At 40.3% G+C, this 18,157-nt stretch overlaps 1 protein-coding gene across 2 annotated transcripts in view; it reads left to right on the top strand.

The window, feature by feature from the left end:
* Window positions 1-5,577: 5,577 nt before the first annotated feature.
* CDH5 (cadherin 5) overlaps window positions 5,578-18,157 on the top strand; it is a 28,524-nt gene continuing 15,944 nt past the window's right edge. The window contains exon 1 of one of the 2 annotated variants that reach the window (XM_010717724.3): window positions 5,578-5,768. The gene's annotated coding sequence lies outside the window, so the exon portion shown is untranslated. Of the gene's footprint in view, window positions 5,769-16,087; window positions 16,182-18,157 lie in introns of those variants that run through there. The other variant, XM_003209822.4, reaches the window with a different exon arrangement.

Genomic DNA, 18,157 nt, shown 5'->3' with positions numbered 1-18,157 from the left:
AGTGAGCCAAGAACGACACTGAGGTACAGTGGTACCCAAAATGTACTCTGAAAGCAACCCCAAGCCTGGCAGCTACCCTCCCTAGTATTCTATTTTCACTCCAATACTTTAAGATCAAACTCCTGCACTTGATTAGACTCATATGTCCCAGCATTACAGACCTATCTGTGTGATGTAGCTTGTGGGATGACATCTCTCTGAATTCTGGAATTGTTCCTTGGCACATAGCTCACAGATCAAGTACTAATCTGACTCTATCTTCTCCAAGACTCTCATAGAACAGTAAGAGGCACAAAAGTTTGATTTAATTCTTTCTGAAGGAAAATCCACATTTTTTTCAACCTTTTTAAAATGTATCTGAAACCTCTTGATCTAATGTTTCCCAGCAGATACTCAGCCCCAGAGTACACAACAGGCCAGGAGCTGGGATCTGCAGCCCTACACCACCCTACACCAAAGGCAGCAGCTCACAGGGAAGTGTTTCAGTGGGCAGCACTTGGCTATTAATGGGGAGAGTGCCACAGGAATGTCAGTGTCAGGATGGGCAGATCAGTTACACAAATAGTGCAGGAAGGAAGAGAAGAGGCCATACCCCTCTCCAGCTCCCTGTTCCCGATACACTGCATCCTTTCCCGAGAGAAGAATCACAGCACACAGCCAGGCATGAGCAGCACGTGCAGGAACACAAAAAGGGGCTGAAACAAAGAGCCCTGCACACAGCTTCCCCCAGCCCAGCAGCTCCCCTGGGCTGCCTTTCCATCCCCTGCTGCAGCTCCTGTGGGTGCTGGTTGATCTCCTTAGATGAATGCCATGGGCATAACACTGTTCGCACTGCAGACCCAAAAATGAAGATGGACGTTACTCCTTTCACAGGAGTAGGCATAAGAAAAAAAAACTTCGACCCCAGACGCAAGCTTCCTTTTTGCATTACCAGTCAGAGACAAAAGCTTGATTCTATAAACAATCACAGTGATAACAAATGAAAGGTAGCTATTTTTTTTGTTTTGTTTAGGTGGGAAAAGTTCATGTATTTGTTGTTTGATTGTTTCAAAGGAATATTTTTAATGAAAGCAGGAATGTTCTTTGGACTAAAATGTTTCACTGAACCAAGATCATCAGTACCACGCCTGGGAAGTTTCTGACTGGCGTCACACCTCTGCATCAGCCCTGCTGCTGAAACCCAACCCTCCCACCAAGGTCACTGGGCCTCAGCTGGCCTGCAGGCTCCTTGCTAAATCCCCGTGGATTGTGTTTGCAATGAACCATCAGAGGGATTTATTGTTCTTTTCTTCAGTTTGATGGTAAGGCAGTTTCATTTTACAGCTCCTGCTCAGAGTGCTACTAAGACTGTTAGTAAAATTTGGATGCATTTTCTTCCATCTTTATTTTCCTCATGTTTCCAAACAAGGAAACCAGGCAGTTTGGGATCATTCCCCACCAAATAGCTAAGATTGAAGTCCTGCTGTTACTTCTGTAGCCACAAGCTCCTCATCTGATGAGAGATTCCTCTGATCAAGGAGTGCAGGATTTGACCTTCCAGGAGAGATCTGCCTTAATGAAATGCATACAGTACAGCCAACAGTGGCACTCTGGAAAGCACTACAGAGAAATGCTATTGCATGTCCCCAGCAAAGCTCCAGTTCCACCAGCTTGAGCTAAGATTCCTCAGCTGCTTTCTAAAATGCACCTTACAAAAAACTAAAATGAAATTGAGAGCGACATTCTTTTGTTTAACAAATCTGACAAAAGGAAGCTGAGTCAGACTCACTGCAGGATGCAGACCTCCATCAGTGACAAAGGGGAAATGGCTCCCAGTGGAAATGACTGAGAGCACTGCACTGCTCTGATTAAAGGCCCCAGAAATAACCAACTTTTTGCAGAGATTAAGCTTTCATCATGGAGCAATAATTGTTATTTTTTAAACTTTAAGCAGCGTTACTTCCAGAGGCTTCAGACGACTGTTAGATGTGGTTGCATATTTCAAATGGGAGGGGATTTTACAATTATTGTCTAAACTGTTCCAGATTAGCATTTCAGGTATATTTTTTGTAACTGAAGGAAAGAGTGTGCTCTTTTCTAGCACAGCTCTTAGCTGGCCACAAAATACTGACACAAGTCTTATTACCGTGACTGAACTTCAAGTCCTGGCAGACTTTTGCGCAGTGCCTGCAACACGCTGCTTCTGGGAAGATGGACCACAAGGTCTCACCTTCATCGGCTCTTAGAAACTTCATCAGTTACACCTGTGTCAATAGCTGTCTTTGGCTGAGATGAGAACTTATTAAGGGTTTATTTCTCATATGCATTTTCACTGTAACCAGATGTATTGGCAAGGAAAAAAATGTGTGCTTACTCAGTGAAAGGCATGGGCTATTCTATCAAGTTGGCTGGAATTTTTGCTGCCAAGGAAAGCAAAGAACTTTTTCCTACAGCTACAGTTCCCACTCATTCTTGAGAACTTCACAGCCCATTAATCACATTGGGCAGCAAACAAGCACTACAGGGAAAACCTGAAACAAGATGTTACCAAAAGCTCCTATCATAAAAGTCATATTGCTTTCCTGGCTACAGAGAAGATAATGAAATCTGAGTTTTAGATTAGATTCTCTTCAGCAACATACAAAATGTAATTCAGAAAAAAAGGTGAAAGCTCTAATCTCACATTTATTCTGTGCAGTTATAAATTCCATCAATTTATACAAACCCACTCCCAGGTATCCATGTACAGTGAGAACAATTAAATTTAATAGATTTAGCATAATAAATGAGGGCTCTGCTTCTGCCCTTTACAACACATTACTCCTTTCAGCAGTTACAAGATAACAGTTACTGGTTTAGATGCACAGAAAAGTCAAATTCAAACTATGCACCAGCACCTTCAAAGCAAACTTGAGATTTACCCCAGCCAATAAAGGAAAGACTTTTTATCTCTGCTAGCCTGAGTAGTCTGGAAGGCTGTTCAGACACCAGCAAGGAAGTAACCATGTAAACGTTCTTAGGAAGAGATGCTGATCTGAGCCACGCACAGCTAACCCAGGTGCCACAGAATCAAAAAACAGCAGCTAATAGACATCCGTGGGAAAACCTCTGGGAAAAAAAGTGAGTGAGCCATTAGGAACAGCTGGAGATAACCAATCAGAAAACTTGGACAGCACTGCTGAATAGACAAGGTAAAAGAGTGTCATATGGAACAGGAATTTGACAGCAGCAAAGGTGTGAAATGCAAGTAAATTGTTAGCACTCCTATTGCTCATGCCACCAGCTCTGTCCGCAAAATGAGTCACACGGAGTAGTAGGAAATTCCTACGTGCTAAGGATGCTCTTCATTTTTTATCTTTCACTTCCAGAAGTTTTGCTATTAGGTAAGATAGGCATCCAGAGGGCAAGTACATCTGTTGATGTTGCCTGATCACACAGAGGATGTTTCCCGTTAGCAAAACTTGATATAAACTACTGATACTTTGTTTATCACACTGTTTGCAAAAGCAGCCAACTATCAAGGGCTTTTTTCTAGACTCTTATCATTTGGCACTGATGATGAAAAGTCTGGAAGCCCAAGGTCTACAGGAAAACTGACTTGGTAGCATCTTGAGTCAGCAGCTTTGAAAATCTGATGGAATTCATTACTTAGAAAGTGTGATAGTGTATATACCTGGGATTAAGTAGAGGAAATGAGGTGCTGTGAACAATTAGTTTTCTACTGAGAGGGGTACAATTTCAAATTCAATAAAATTTCCATGCACATTTCCTCATAGCCAGAAAGAAACTTTAAATAATCACTTCAGTATACATTAAATCTGTAAAACAGAATACGAATGGTCTAGAGATTTTAATAAGATTTTTTAAAATTTAAATGAAATTATCTTCCTTATAGCCCATAGAATGGTTTTTGGTAACTCTATTGAGCTCTGAAACAGAGGATGCTGAAAATGTCTTTAGAAACATTCTCGTGTCTTTCCTTGAACTTTCCAGCAGAGATAAAACAAGTCACCTAAAACAAAGCTTATTTAGTTGGCATTAAAACAGACCCTGGTAATCTAGGCCTGAACGCCTCATGGCATGCACAGAAAACCTAGGGCTATTCTTATTCCTTTCTTCGGGTAACAGACATGAAGGGCTCTCTCATCCCCATCTTTAGTTTAGATTAGCTAAATAGCATGCTCACTCCTAGGTCCACAGATATGAACATCAAAGGCAATGCAATGGTCGTAAACACAGTTGAAGTCATTTGCAAAAGTAAATCATATCTAGGACTGCTGTCTGCTGTGGGTACCACTTTATCACTGAGCTACATCCTGACCTGATAGCTGCAGTTCCCTGGAAAACTCTTTATCAACATCCTCCCTGCTCTTCTCTCAGCAATGAAATGAGAACAGCTTATTTTCTTGGAAGGGGTCTTAATTCTCATTGGTCTCCCTAAGTAAGACTTTGAAAAATGCCTCCTCATTTGTCGTTTAGCTTTCTGAACAACAAATGTATCAAAATTTTTCAAACATCCATCTCTGCAGCTGAGTATCATAAGAATGTGAAATAACATACCACTTCCAGCCTTTGAGACAGGTAGAAAATCAATCCCATCACCTGTGCTGAATTGTGATAACAAATAAGAGCAAGAGAACATTTAACTGTGGATCGTTATTATTTAAAGTCCTACTTAAGATATGTTGAACATTTGCCTACTTTTATTAAAACTGTCTTTGATTGTTTTTTTAAGTGGGTTTGGATTTAAGTTTCTCATTTCTCAGATTTCTTTCTGCATTATTTAGTAAAAAAAATAAAAAATAAATAAAAATCCTCTTTCAGTTGTTCTGTTCAATATCAGAGCTACACCTTTGCCTTCAGTTTGTGAGACGTAGATAGGGGTCAGCCAACAACACATGCAAGAAGAGGAGGCATCCTGGTCCTACAGAAGGTTTGGGTACTCAGGCTAGGCTGTAAGAAAGCCCACAGAAAAGAAAGGCTCATCTGATCTGCCTCACTGAACAACCTGCTGATGCAAACTTTAGGCAGGTGACAATATCAGAAGCACCATGCTCTGCACAGCCAGCCTCAGTACCATCCCACCCTGCTGGCTGCCATGAGCTGCATAGAGGCATAATGCTGAATCTAATCAACAAGTTCTCCTTCCAGAAGACCCATCCACACCGTCTTCCATCTGAGGTCATAATTTTACCTGTGAAAAATACTGACAAATCCCATTTAACATCCAGGCATCTCAGCTGTATGAGGACTTCAGCTTTCCAGTTTGCACGTATAAAAACCCTGACAGAGACATCTCCAGATTGCTTTAAAGCACCCTGTTTGAGCAAAACAGTCATAGTCTGCGCTGATCAAATATCAGACACTATTTAAAGTATCATTTTTTATAATTTCCAAACCTCCAATACTAACTTTTGTCCCGACTTTTGCCTTTCTCTTAGAGCTGATTTCCTTTTATTCAGCTGGCTTATTAGAGGCAGTAACAAATAAGTACCTAGAGCAATAATAAGGCTAAGTTTATCTTGTTTCCTCCACTCCCTTTTCTCACTGCATTACTAAGAGTTGGAACAATAACAGGATGCCGGGATGCAGGATGGGAAAAGGCGGATTCCAGCTGGAAAACCTTGGAGATTGGGTTGCTGAACACTCCCAGTATTGCTTAACGAAAAGTGAAGTGGATTTTTCTGCTTGTTCTTCTTTTTCTATGTACTGCTTAATGTTTTGGGACACCGCTGAATTTAGTTTGCCTCATCTGGGAACAAACTGAAGCTCTAGAAACTCTGACTCAGGTAAGGAACAAACGGTATTTGCTGTCCTTCAGCTTTAGAGGTAATTGCAATAATTTTTTATCTGCACCAAAAATGTCTTCTACTGCTTTAAATAATTTAAGATATACCAGTGGTTAGGCTATGAATTTCATACATATCTACAGCATCCTTTGGGCCTAATATTGATAGAACTTAAAAGTAAGGGAGGACAACAGCAGAGTTGTTCACAGTTTACATTGGAAGAGGAAAATCTCTAGATTTCCTGGGTTATACCACAGTTTTCCCAGGTCACATAACAGAAAAAAATACATTACACTTTCTTTGTAGCTCTGTTCCGTACTTTTTAGATAATGTTGCCAATGTTCACTCACAATGGAAAAAGGACTGAAATGATATTGCAAATGGCAGCTGTAAGCCCTTTATAAAACAATTCCAGTTGCAACATGAAGATTACAGGCTTAGTACAGCGTGTAGTGAGCAGGTGTACGCTGTGCCATGGTCAGTGTGCTCCAGCAATGGGAGGGCTGCCCTTGGTGTTTGAAAAGCTGCCATGGTTTTATGTCACCAACCCAAAGGCAGGAAGACCCCCAGAAAAACCTGCCATCCCTGGCTTATTGTACCTGCTGAGGGTGCTTAGGGTTAGAAGGAGAGTTTAGGTAAACACCTCAGTGCCTTGGTCTCCTAAGTCCCAACCCTGGGCTTTTACAGCTCCTGTTCCAGAACACCAGCAATTCGTACTTGACAAGTTTCTTGATCTCAGAGGTCCAAAACACACCATTTTTTTCCTGACAAGGTATTTTACCAACAGAGGCTTGGTGAAAAAAGTTGGTTGAAAAGGCTTATCTTTTCCTTAAGACAGTGCAGCAAGAACCTGAGCCAACAAGTGTACCGTACAGCTTGGAAAGATGAAGCATTTATGCATAAGAGATTAATTGATACTGCTTTTTGTGGAAGAATTCTAGTCTGCAACAGTGGAACTGCCAGTGTGCACAGTACCTTCCTGTGCTGGTTGTCATGTTGTAATAAAGATAAAGGAAGGAAAGAAATGCAGGAAAAAAAAGATATGGGAGAAGATTAATTTCTGTGAGAAAATCTGTTCTATTCTCAGCTACTAAAAAAATTGAAAGTTGGTTGCTATTGCAGTTAACAAAGGTGTAGTTAATCAGCGTTCTCCTGCCCCCACTGATTATAAATCATCACATCAGCATTTGTAAAAGCATGCAGTAATATAAATGTTCATGCCGGAAAAAGAACTAGACAAAAGCAAGGTTGCTCCAATGATTTACAAAAGCTTCTCATCTCCAGTTAATTTGTGTAACAACACTCAGTGTACCAGAAACGTACAGCAGAAATGCTGACTTGTAATTTACCTGAGATATCTCGAGGAGTTATTTTCTGTTCTTAAATAAAGAGTGACCATCAGGAGAAAAGGACACAGTTTTAATTTAGTATATGAATGCCTCAGAATAGCACAGCGTACTGCAGAGCTGTATGTGAAGTTACAGCAATACATAAACGAAACGGAAAGCAAAAGATAAACTCAATTAACAAATCATTCCTGGTTTAACTCAGTTATTTCTCAGTGTTACAGCCACACCACACTAAGTACTTCCCAACACTCCACACTTTAACATAAGATCATAAAACTGTTATTTAGACATTACAAAGCAAATGCAAACATCAAAAGCATGCCGTGGGACAGCTGTGTCTCATTCCAAACCTGCAGCTTGCACAGAGCTGGGCTCAGGGCTGCAAGGAGAGCTCAAGTAGAGAAGGTTCCACCGAAAGAGTTACCAGGTTTGCTGCCAAAAGAAAACAGGTTTGTTTCACATCCTGCCTCTGTTAGATAAAACAGCTGAAAACAGGATATAGGTAAAAATCCCTGGTTTAAAGGCTCCCCTGATTTATAGTTGGTACGGAACAGAGGATTGCACTATGCATCCAGAAGTCAATATTTCAATTAATTAATATTTCAAATGGAAAATAGACAATCTTTTCAAAGAATTTGTTTCTGTTGGTCAGGTTACATTTTCACAGAAGTACAGGCTCACATTAGGCTAGCTAATACTTCATAATTACTAAAAAAGTAGAGGTTCACAGAACAGAGATAACTGAATCTTCATGGTTGTCATGTGTTCATCACTCCAGTTTTGACTCAGGTTCTAGAATTTTAATTCAGAGGTTCATATGTTAGTGCCAAGAAGAAAATAGGATTCCTCTGCCTGTGAGAAATGCATTGAAAATGCTGAAAATGAAAATTTCAGTGCATTTTTTTAAAAACAAATGTCTTTCTTCTTGCTGTCTTTGGGGCTTTACAAATCAAAAATCCTACCCAGTGTAGCCCTTCTCCTTTAGACTAAAGCAGAGAATGACTATTTGTGTAAACTGGAGACTCGCTAGGACAGAGAGATGGCCAACTCCCTGTCAGTAAGGAGAAAGTTGTAGGCAGGAAGATGGGCACTCTGGCAGACTTATCTCTAGACAAGAAGTACAGCTGAGCCATTCCATACAAGATTAGGAGCTACACGTCAAAGAGTTATCAAGCAGACTCTGTGAAAGGGTGGAGAGTTGATCCTGAGGAATGGCTGATTTTTCAGGAGAAAGACAGGCACGGTTACCTGGTACGCACTGCAGAGATTGTAGACACCATACCAAGGATCAGTGGAAGAGAAGAACTGTTCTGCTCCAGCCTTGCTACCTGAAATGCCAGGAGTTACAGAGCATCACCACAGCCAGGGAGGAACCTTTTAAATTCTTTATTCTTGTTTCAAAATACAGAAAGGCCAGTGCTCCTGTCCCAGTTTAGTTGTCACCAAGACCTTCCTGTTCCTATGGGATTTTGCAACCATACTGTGTCAAAACCTAAGGAGAAAAAGCCATCTGTTTCTGTAATGCGCTATTTTAAAAAGCTCCCAGTCAGCCTTCACAAATCAGCAGCACTCCATCCAGCTCTGCCCCCACTGCAGGCACCCCCTGCTGCGCTCCCTGCACCCTCCTCTGCTCCCATACCCACCCACAAGGTCTGGCACCACCTCCTGACTCCTCGTGATACTCACAGGGTGCAAAGCAAGTTATCTGCAGCACACATAGATCCCTGTCCTTATTGTGTAGGACAGTATAAAGGGAAATCCCACTTCCACGGAATGCCTGGAAGATACAGCCAAATACTTTCTGTCTTTGTCCACATTTCTGAGTAATGCCTTGGCAGGAGCAGTCTTTCCCCTTCCTTTTATGATGGTATCTGTTCTGAATTTGAGTTCTGGAAATCCTCTCTTGGAGTGCAAAGTGTACCTTTGTGCTGCTTGAGGAGACTAAGGGCCTAATGCTGCTGTCACGCAAATGACAGGAAATCCTGCCATTGATGGGAAATGTTCCTGTGCTGAGTTCCGCTTCATAGCCAGAGCCTCCATAGGCACAGTCCTGAGCTTCCCCTTCCCTTTCTAGAACCTCGAGTTCTGCACCTGAATTTAGAGATTTGCAGCATCTTACTGGATTTTATTGTCACTGTCTTTCAGATAAGTAAGAAATGTCTGAATGAGAACTAGTTTGCTTGTGTTAGGGCTACACCAACCAATCCATACTACTAATAAGGCATTAGATTTTTTTTTCACTACCTTATTTATGAATCTACATCAAAATAGTACATTGTGCCTGTTTATTCAGTTCTGTTAGTGCTTTCATTAAAACAAGCCCCAGCATGGCCGCAGTGCCAGGCTCCTTGCAGGGGCTCGCTGCCACCACCTGTGAGCAGAACTCTCACTGGGTCACCCTGATGAAAGCCCTCACAGCTCTCACTTTTATCGCTTCCACAGAGACTTACACAATGTGTAAGTAACAGCACTCACGGCACCTACCATTGTAGCTTAGTTCAAGTGGCAAAACTGTCATTTCCAGACGGAAACAAAACCTAACAGAGAGCAATCTAGCTCTAAAAAATGTCATAAAACATAGGACGGCTTTCCTTATTGCTTTAATTTTTTAAACTTCCCTACATCTGTGGAATGAATTTCCTAGCCTTGCTTTTTCAGCACTGTAAGCTGGATATTTGCTTCCCTAGTTTTATTTTGATTTGAAGCTGAGATTTCCCTGACTCTGAGAGCTAAACTGTAAGTAAAAACATTGAAAGGCTCATTGTAAATTCATAAGAACAGCAATAATATCATTTGTATCATCTCACAACACATGGGGATTTTAACAATGGAAATGTTCCAGGAAAAGACTGTAACTATAGGGGTTGGCAGAAAAGGTCTTGAAGTTAATTAAGCCTGGTCTGGAAGTCTAGTTGAATAAGGGCAGGAAATAGAGAAGAATGAACTGACATTTGAATTAGACATTTAAAAAGAGGGAAAAACACCGAATACTAATAACCAAACAAAACAGATCCAGACACACCCTGTTGTTTTAGCCTTTTGCCCAGCCAGAAAATAAGAGATTTATGTGTGCTTTCTTTATCTGCCACAAAATTAATTTTCAGAAGAAATACCAACACATCAAGTTACTGAGTAGAATAATCTGGTCAAAGGAATTGGCACACACATACAGCTAACATGTTTTCTCTGCTTCAGATTACTGCTAGCACGATAAATATCAGTTACAGTGACCTGCCCGTGATGCTCATGTTAGAGACAGATACTTTCGCTCCTGAGCTTTTGTTGAGAAAGGCGTAAAGAACAAAATTTTATCTTCTGCAAACACAGCTATATTGTACTTTGAACACACACACACACACACACACACATATATATATAGTTGTTGCTGTTGCATGCAGTGCCTCAAATGATGGGGACTTTTCCTTAATCAAACCAACTCAGTCAGAGCTCTGTGCCAGGAAGCCTCTCTGATACGAAAGCTTTATGTGAAAACAAAAGGGAAGTAGAAAAGCTCTATAATATATTATTCTCAGAGTCATCTTATTTTGTTCTAGCTTGGACAAACTCCTAAACATTCAGTGACAGCTACAACTAATCTCTGTGTACAGCTGAGCTGACCAGGAGCAGAATCAAAGCAGATTGATTCTGAAATGTGCACACAATTTATTGTAGAAAACAAAGCCTCTGGTTGGAGATGCTTGAGGAATCTTTATAGCAATCACAAACACCTCCAATACATCAGCACTGTTCCATTTCTGCAAGAGGATGAGCCTAGTAATTGCTGAAGGATTCTCCTGCCCCCTTCACACCCAAGCCCTACTCCCAGAATCAGACAATGCAGTCTAAGGTGTGCCAGCACCCACATCTCCACCTCTCCTACCAGAGCAGCTTGGGTACACAATCATTAACTGGCTGAAAGAAAGCAAGGAGAAACATCCACAGACACTTCAGGTAGTGTCAGCAAGACTGATGGAGACTCAGTCCTCCTGCAACATGAGTGAGACCCTTCTCAGAGACAAGTAAACCAAACAGCAAAATCATCACTGAAACTACATACTTTCTGGATGTGTAGAAGAGAACAGATTATTTGCCTGTCTATAATGCTCGTACTTCATCACCATTTTCAGCATTTGTCCTTATCAGTAATTATCTGGATGGAAAATGTTTTCCTCTTAACTTTCTATTTTGGACAAATAATTCATAGGGAAAAAAATGCTTGCTCTTCCAAACTCTGCACACAGGGTTCATTCCACTCATCTTATTAGCTCATTTCAGAACAGAAGGGCTATGTTTAAAGAAAGGAAAACCCTCAAAATAGCTCAGATTTCAACAGCATTTGGCAACTGCCACCAAAAGACGTATCCAAGAACAAATTTTCTGTCATTTAATTGTTAGTTTCACTCCAGCAACATCTGGGGAGCAAAGAAATAATACTACTCATAGATCCTATGAGCTTGATGGCTTAAGGAAATGGAACCCTTTAAATCAACAAAGCACAGAGATCTGTGTGATGTGTGGCATGATTATATGAGATGGTAATATTCTGTACCAAAGATGCAGGCTCCACTTAGAAGCTTGAACATGCTCACTAAACCCAGAATATGTCTTCTCCTTAGATGTCATTTGACCCTCATAGCTGTGATTCCAAGGCTCAGGAGCTGTACAGAGATATAAGAGAACTGGTTATGGCCTTAAACTCAGTGTTGTTCATCCTATCAACATCTAAGAGGAAGCCAATATCTTCTGTTTATGATACCATATTTATTTGCTATAGAAGTGTCATAAATTGGTTTAATAATTTCCTTATGAATCGCAAACAAGCTTCAAAAGATTACAGCACTTACTCCACTTACTGCATATTTAAAACACTCTAAATCAATTTGGGGTCACTTTAGTGAAAGCATCTGTAGTAAAGCATTATATGACTACAGTACCATGCCCATCATAAGAACTCCTCAGCAGCACCAAACAGAAGCATTTCGGTGATTCAAGTACCATCTCAGTTTCAAATTTTCAGTTCTCTAGTCTCTCTACAGTGACAAATAACATTATTGTGAAAAATGAGTAGAGCCACTGATTCTGCACCTGGCATGATACATGATCTGCATGCTGACTGTATGAAATGAGGAAGATTCTTAAAACTCACCTAATGATTCAGTGTGGTGTAACAGACCTTTATGAGAATTTGTCTCCTGAGAGAAGTGAAGGCCAACATTTTCACTAAGGCTGCTGGATTACTGTCTAGACATACCTGGATGCATTTATAAAAGGAAAACAGTCATCCATTAAAGCAACAATTACACTGCAAAAGCAATCTGGATAGAATAGCAGAAACCAGTCAGTGTCCATTTCGCTCATTTTAATGCTATCAAACTATTGTTTTGCGTCCATCACAAATGTCATCCTCACCACAGCAAACAACCTTTGCATGAATAATGCACCACTGTCACGTCAACAACAGTAACGACTCATTTATTTACTCCAAAAATAATGCTTCCTCAAAGTCTGTGAAAAGACCAGCCCACAAATTAAAACATGTATTTAATTTGCTTCTCAATTGTCAGATTTGCAAGTAAGAAACTCAGATAAAAACCATATTACCACAGATGGACAGAAAAATGTTTTACTTCAAGATTGGAACAGAAATCATAGCAGGTGCACATGCATCACAGAAGTAATCCTTCCTGGTTTGATAACTTTACTATTTAAGACTTTTGACATACCACATTTTTAAAAAAATAACCTACCCCTGGCCAATGTGAAACTTGCAAAATTTCATATATACTGCACAGGTATACAGAAATACAGTCATATGCTTTATTAGATCATGTACAGCATTCACTGCCACAAGCAGAAACGTTTCAGATCCCTGGAGGTATCTAAAAAGACAAAGGCTCCACAAAGGCTGTCATTCCCTAAAGAACGCAGAACAACCAGGCCTGGGGGACAGACTTTTGTGCAAGGTCTGTTGTGATAAGACAGGGGGAAATCATTTTATATAAAACAGGAGAGATTTAGATCAGATATAAGAATGACGTTTTTTATGATAAGACTAGTAAAGCACTGGCACAGGTAACTGAAGACATTCAAGGTCAGACTGGACTGGGCTCTGACTGTGGGTGTCCCTGTTCACTGCAGGGGAGTTGGACCAGATGGCCTTTAAGGGTCTCTTCCAATTCAAATGATTCTTTCATTCTATGATATCTTCCAAACTGTTCCAGAAAAGCGTACTGTTTGAGGTTTTATAGAAGTCAAAATCAGAGCTGATTCACAGTGAACAGATAGAATGTAGATAGATAAATCAAGATCTAAGCCAAACAAGTGTCTATCTGTGAATAGGAAATCAAGTCCAAACCTACACTAGCAACACACAGTCAATAGTTTTACAACTAATCTATTCTTTGTCAGGTGGGAGTAATACAAGAATGTAGACAGCACTCTCCAAACTGCAAACGTGTTTTTGTATGTTTTTCAAAAACATGCTAGAAACTGAGAAAAATGAACAGAAGTTAAATGCCCTCCTGCTTTTGTGGGCCTCGGTGCCTGAGCATCCCATAGGCTTGACTCTGAGCTCTCTCAAAAAAATCTCTATTTGTGAAGGATTTCTGTGATTGTGATTCTGTCTTGCTAACAGGCTGTATATGTTACAACTCTACTGATAGTTACCAGGATCTCTGTAACAGGTAGTTCTGTAAGGAACACTATTTGAGTTAAAGTAATACCTCCAACAAAATCATTTCTTTTTGTCCTGGAGGTTATGCCTGTATATAAGGGTCAGATTCAAAGCAGTGAAAGCAATTTTTGAAGCTCCCATTCTACTCTCATCCTACAGCTTTGGGATTTCAAGTTAAAAGGGAAAAAAAAAAATCAACCTTCTCTGGACTTTAGAAACAGCATGAATTATGGCCCAAGTACCTCAAGGAGATAACTTATTGTAAAGATTCCCTTAAGATTTGCTGTTCTTTGTTGATACTGAAGACAAAAAGCACTTAACCTCAGTGTCTGCTATCATTCGTTTGTCCACAGTGGCATAATTCCTCCCTTGTTACAGTCCAGAGCTACTTGCAAAACCAAATGAGTTGTGACCCTACTCAGCAGCAGGTCGCTACCCCTTCAGTACAGCTGCTGGGCAGTGACTGGCTGGCAGAGACAGACATGAACTCTTCCAAAAGACTCTTCTGTGCCTAAAGAAAAGCCCAGTCAAGACAGACAAGCATGAAACACAGTTTCCTGCCTGCTGTAATGGGTGACTGCATCCATAAGACTGCACTGTTGTTCACAGAACACAAGCAGAGCCTCCTACAGGCTATTCTTCTCCAACTCATGCTGACAGTCTTGGTTTTGTTAATCTACCTAGCTAACATTATCAGGCACTCACTGATGTAAAAGAGACTCCAGTGAGGTTGGAAGAATTTACAGATGCAAGATCAGATATGCAGCTGACACATCTTGTTTCCCTTTCAGGTTTGTGATGAGGTGACCAGTAGCAAATAAAATGCAAATCTATACACTCAACAAAGGAGATCACTGTGACCTCTTATAACTTTCTTCTGCACACATTTCTCTAAACTGTGCAGGAAATGCCGTCTTCAACCATGCATTTGATAGTTTCAGTTCAGAGCCTTCCTCAGTACTTCCTGCAGCTCTTAAACCCCAAGTCAGCAGGTCACTTGCTGAAATGCTAGCAAAGCAATTGGGAAGCTCTGGGAGGGCATCAGTTTTGCTATTGCTTTTCACCATCCTTAGTGCATGGCTATTCACTCATCGGTGTGGAGGTAGCTTTGTTTCTTAAAAAATATATATGTATTTTTTTCAAGGCCAATACTAGTCTTTGCCTCCCCCATTTTTATCTAGTTCTGTGCCAGAAACAACTGAAAGACCAGGAGCCCTGTCTTGCTGCCTGCCATCAGTCTGGTGACCTTTGCTGGCTGCTGTCCATTCAGGAGCATTGTATTGGGCCATCTAATCAAAAGAAACAAATCTTCAACATACACACCATATTCATGGTGTTTATAGTCCCTTTAAACAATAATAAACAACAAATAAACAATTTTTTTCATTTCTGAAAGAGGTGTCTGTCCTGGCTGAGGACTCCATCCAACCATCAGATGAAGCTGCATTTTCTACCATCTAACACAGAATTGTTTTGTAGGCTGAAGAGACAGGGAAAAAATCATTGACATATTTTCCCCAGACTTACCAGAAACTTAGAGCTGAAATAAAAAAAAAAACACACAGGATCAAAAGTCTTTTTTCTTCAGAAGAAACATGAGGAGATAAACTGGGGGCCAAAATCAGACACAGAATCATCTCCTCAGCTCCACTGCAGAGCTCCAGCACTAAGAAATGAGCTGCACCCTGTGCACACAGCAGTGCTCACACAACACAGAGTGACGTGGGGTTTTTTTGCAGTTGCACATTTGGATAAAATACTGCTGAAGCGGCTGTTCATTCAAAGCTACTATCACAAGTATAAAATGCCATTTAATAATCAGCTTTCAGGCAGGCATTTGCACTCCAGATTGTTTAGTCATCAAAGTGGCTATTTACTTGAAGGTACTATCATGCACATAAAAAGTCATTTCATAATCAGTTTTCAGGTAGGCATTTGTGCTCCTGGCTGTTTAGTCATCAGTGGAAGCCACTTCTCAGGTGTATAAAGCCGACATAAGGACAATCAACACCATAACACTAAGCAGCCAGGCACCGGGCACATTTAAATCAGCTCAGTAAGCTGGAAACCAGAAAGCAGCACAATGTTCTCAGGAAAGACCCATTTTAGAATGAATTATTGTACATTGTTGAGAGGATGTGACAAGACAGCTTCAATCAGAAATAAGAGAAATGCAGAGGAATAATTTACTCAAAGAAAGAGCAACAAGAAATGCTTGCTCCAAGATGAATGTTGCACAATTTTCCAACGTGTCACTGAAGGTCGAAGATGTGGTTCCCATTCTCACTGAACTCACTATGTGCCCTTAACTATTCTCACACTGTAAACTCACCGGAGCAAAGGAGGACTGCGTTCTTGCAATTTAGAAGCCACTGAGAACATGCAGCGCAGGTAACAATTCTATCTGTGTGATTACTTTGCTGCCTTGTCTCTCCGGGTTTGTCAGAGCAGGTTAGAGCAATGTTGTCTAATTAGGAGATCAAAAAAATTGGGAGAAAAAAATCTGAGACTGCTGTTAGTGCTGACCTCAGTCCATCGACAGGAGATGGCAAAGAAATTTAAGTCCTCTGTGCTTCAAAGGTACCCTCTGAAAGAGATACAGCTTTTCATCTAGCAGCAGTACTTTTCACAGAGATCTGAGAAGGCTTTATCCATTCATGTTAGCACAGCCATTTGCAGTCCCTGAAATGTAGCAGTAAGTACTGCTAGGGCTACTTTCTTCTAATCTTGTTTTGTCTGCTTACCAAATATGCTCCTTCTGCAAAGCAAGCTAAGCATGCATTAAGCTACAGGCATTGCAAAGAAAAAGATAATTTATCCTCCTCGCATTTGGTGGTTACCTTTCTATTTCTCACTGCCAACTGCATTCACACATTTACCTTTGGTCTTATGCATTGTATAAATGAGAAAGTACAGTAAAACTAGATTCTGTAAGGCAGAGTTGTTTTGTTAGCTGACACTGAGTCAATCTGCCCTCATTAAATCTAATGTGGCTTCATTAAGAATAGGAAGTGCCCAGATCTCGAATCAAAGTAAAATTTTTGCATATGAACAACACCTAAGTTTGAAGAGTTGGCAAATTCAACAGAATTTTTGCACAGAGCTACCTAGGGAGGAGACAGTGGAGGGGATGGGGAAAGGCTTATGACAACACTTGTGACAATACAGACCCCCTCTGGGGCCAGACCCAGAGGAACAACACCTAAAATCCCCTCAACACTCACCTGAACAGGGGATGCGGGGCCGGGGCAAAAACTGCAGCTGAGCCGAATGCTCTCCTTCAAGCTTGGCATTAATCACAACTGTGTGAATGCAGAACTGCAGATATTTAGTGCTCCCTGCACTTAGACTGCTGCAGGTGGGACAGCTGGGATTTGACTGACAACCAGAAGCAGCAACATTTCCAGTACCGTGGAACAGAATACAACCTATCTTGTATTATTCTCTTATCAGTCATTTTGTTATTTTTTTCTGCCCTGATGAAACTCTCAATTTTGTAAGGGATTTTTCATTTTAATTTACGTTGTTCAGTTTCCAACCAAGATACTGTAAACGAAAATCATCAAGTTTCCAACTCAACAGTCAATAATCATTTAGTTTCCAGCTTTTTCTAACAATCAGGTATGCAAATTATCTGAACAATATAAACAAAAACATTTAAAGAGGTATTACAGGGGATCAAGAAGTGCCCACTTCTTCTCTGGTGTATAATAGTGATTTCTAAGCAAATTCCTCTTAGGATATTCCATATCACTTCTTCCGTCCTGCCTGGAATCAAATGCCACAAAACAAAAACTCTCTAAGATTAGTACAAGACCTTAATCTGATCAACACATCTATTTAGCTATAGATACCTGCATATTTATCAAAGTCTTCATGTAGAAGCTTGGTCTAACTTCTATTTAACATGCAAGCATAGAACAAGATTTGAAACTAATTAACCTAACCTAACGTAAGCTTGAATGGGTAATTTCAGAACAAGAATTAAGCCAAGTAAGAGGGAAATATCAGAAAAAAAGAGAAAGAAAGAAAGAAAGAAAGAAAGAAAGAAAGAAAGAAAGAAAGACAGAAAAACAACAAATGTTCATTAGAATATTCCATCAAACGTATTTTCATTGAATGAACACTATTTATTTTTGCTGCTCATCACACTTGTTTGATTACTTACTAAAACAACTTGCAAAATGCAAACTTTTAATCACTACAGTATTGTCTGCATCTTGACTTGATTTTTTTTTAATAATTATTCCCAATCTGCAAGAAGAAACTACACTATATGTATCAGGTGTCTTATAAATCAGTTTGAATAGCAAAATTTCTTAGTTAAATGTCTATAGTACCCTGCAGACTAAGAGTTATTTGCTGAA

The sequence above is a fragment of the Meleagris gallopavo genome, chromosome 13 (assembly GCF_000146605.3).
Source record: "Meleagris gallopavo isolate NT-WF06-2002-E0010 breed Aviagen turkey brand Nicholas breeding stock chromosome 13, Turkey_5.1, whole genome shotgun sequence".
Taxonomy (NCBI): Eukaryota; Metazoa; Chordata; class Aves; order Galliformes; family Phasianidae; genus Meleagris; species Meleagris gallopavo.
The sequence above is the reverse complement of the archived record's forward strand: the minus strand, read 5'-3'. Positions and strand labels throughout refer to the sequence as shown.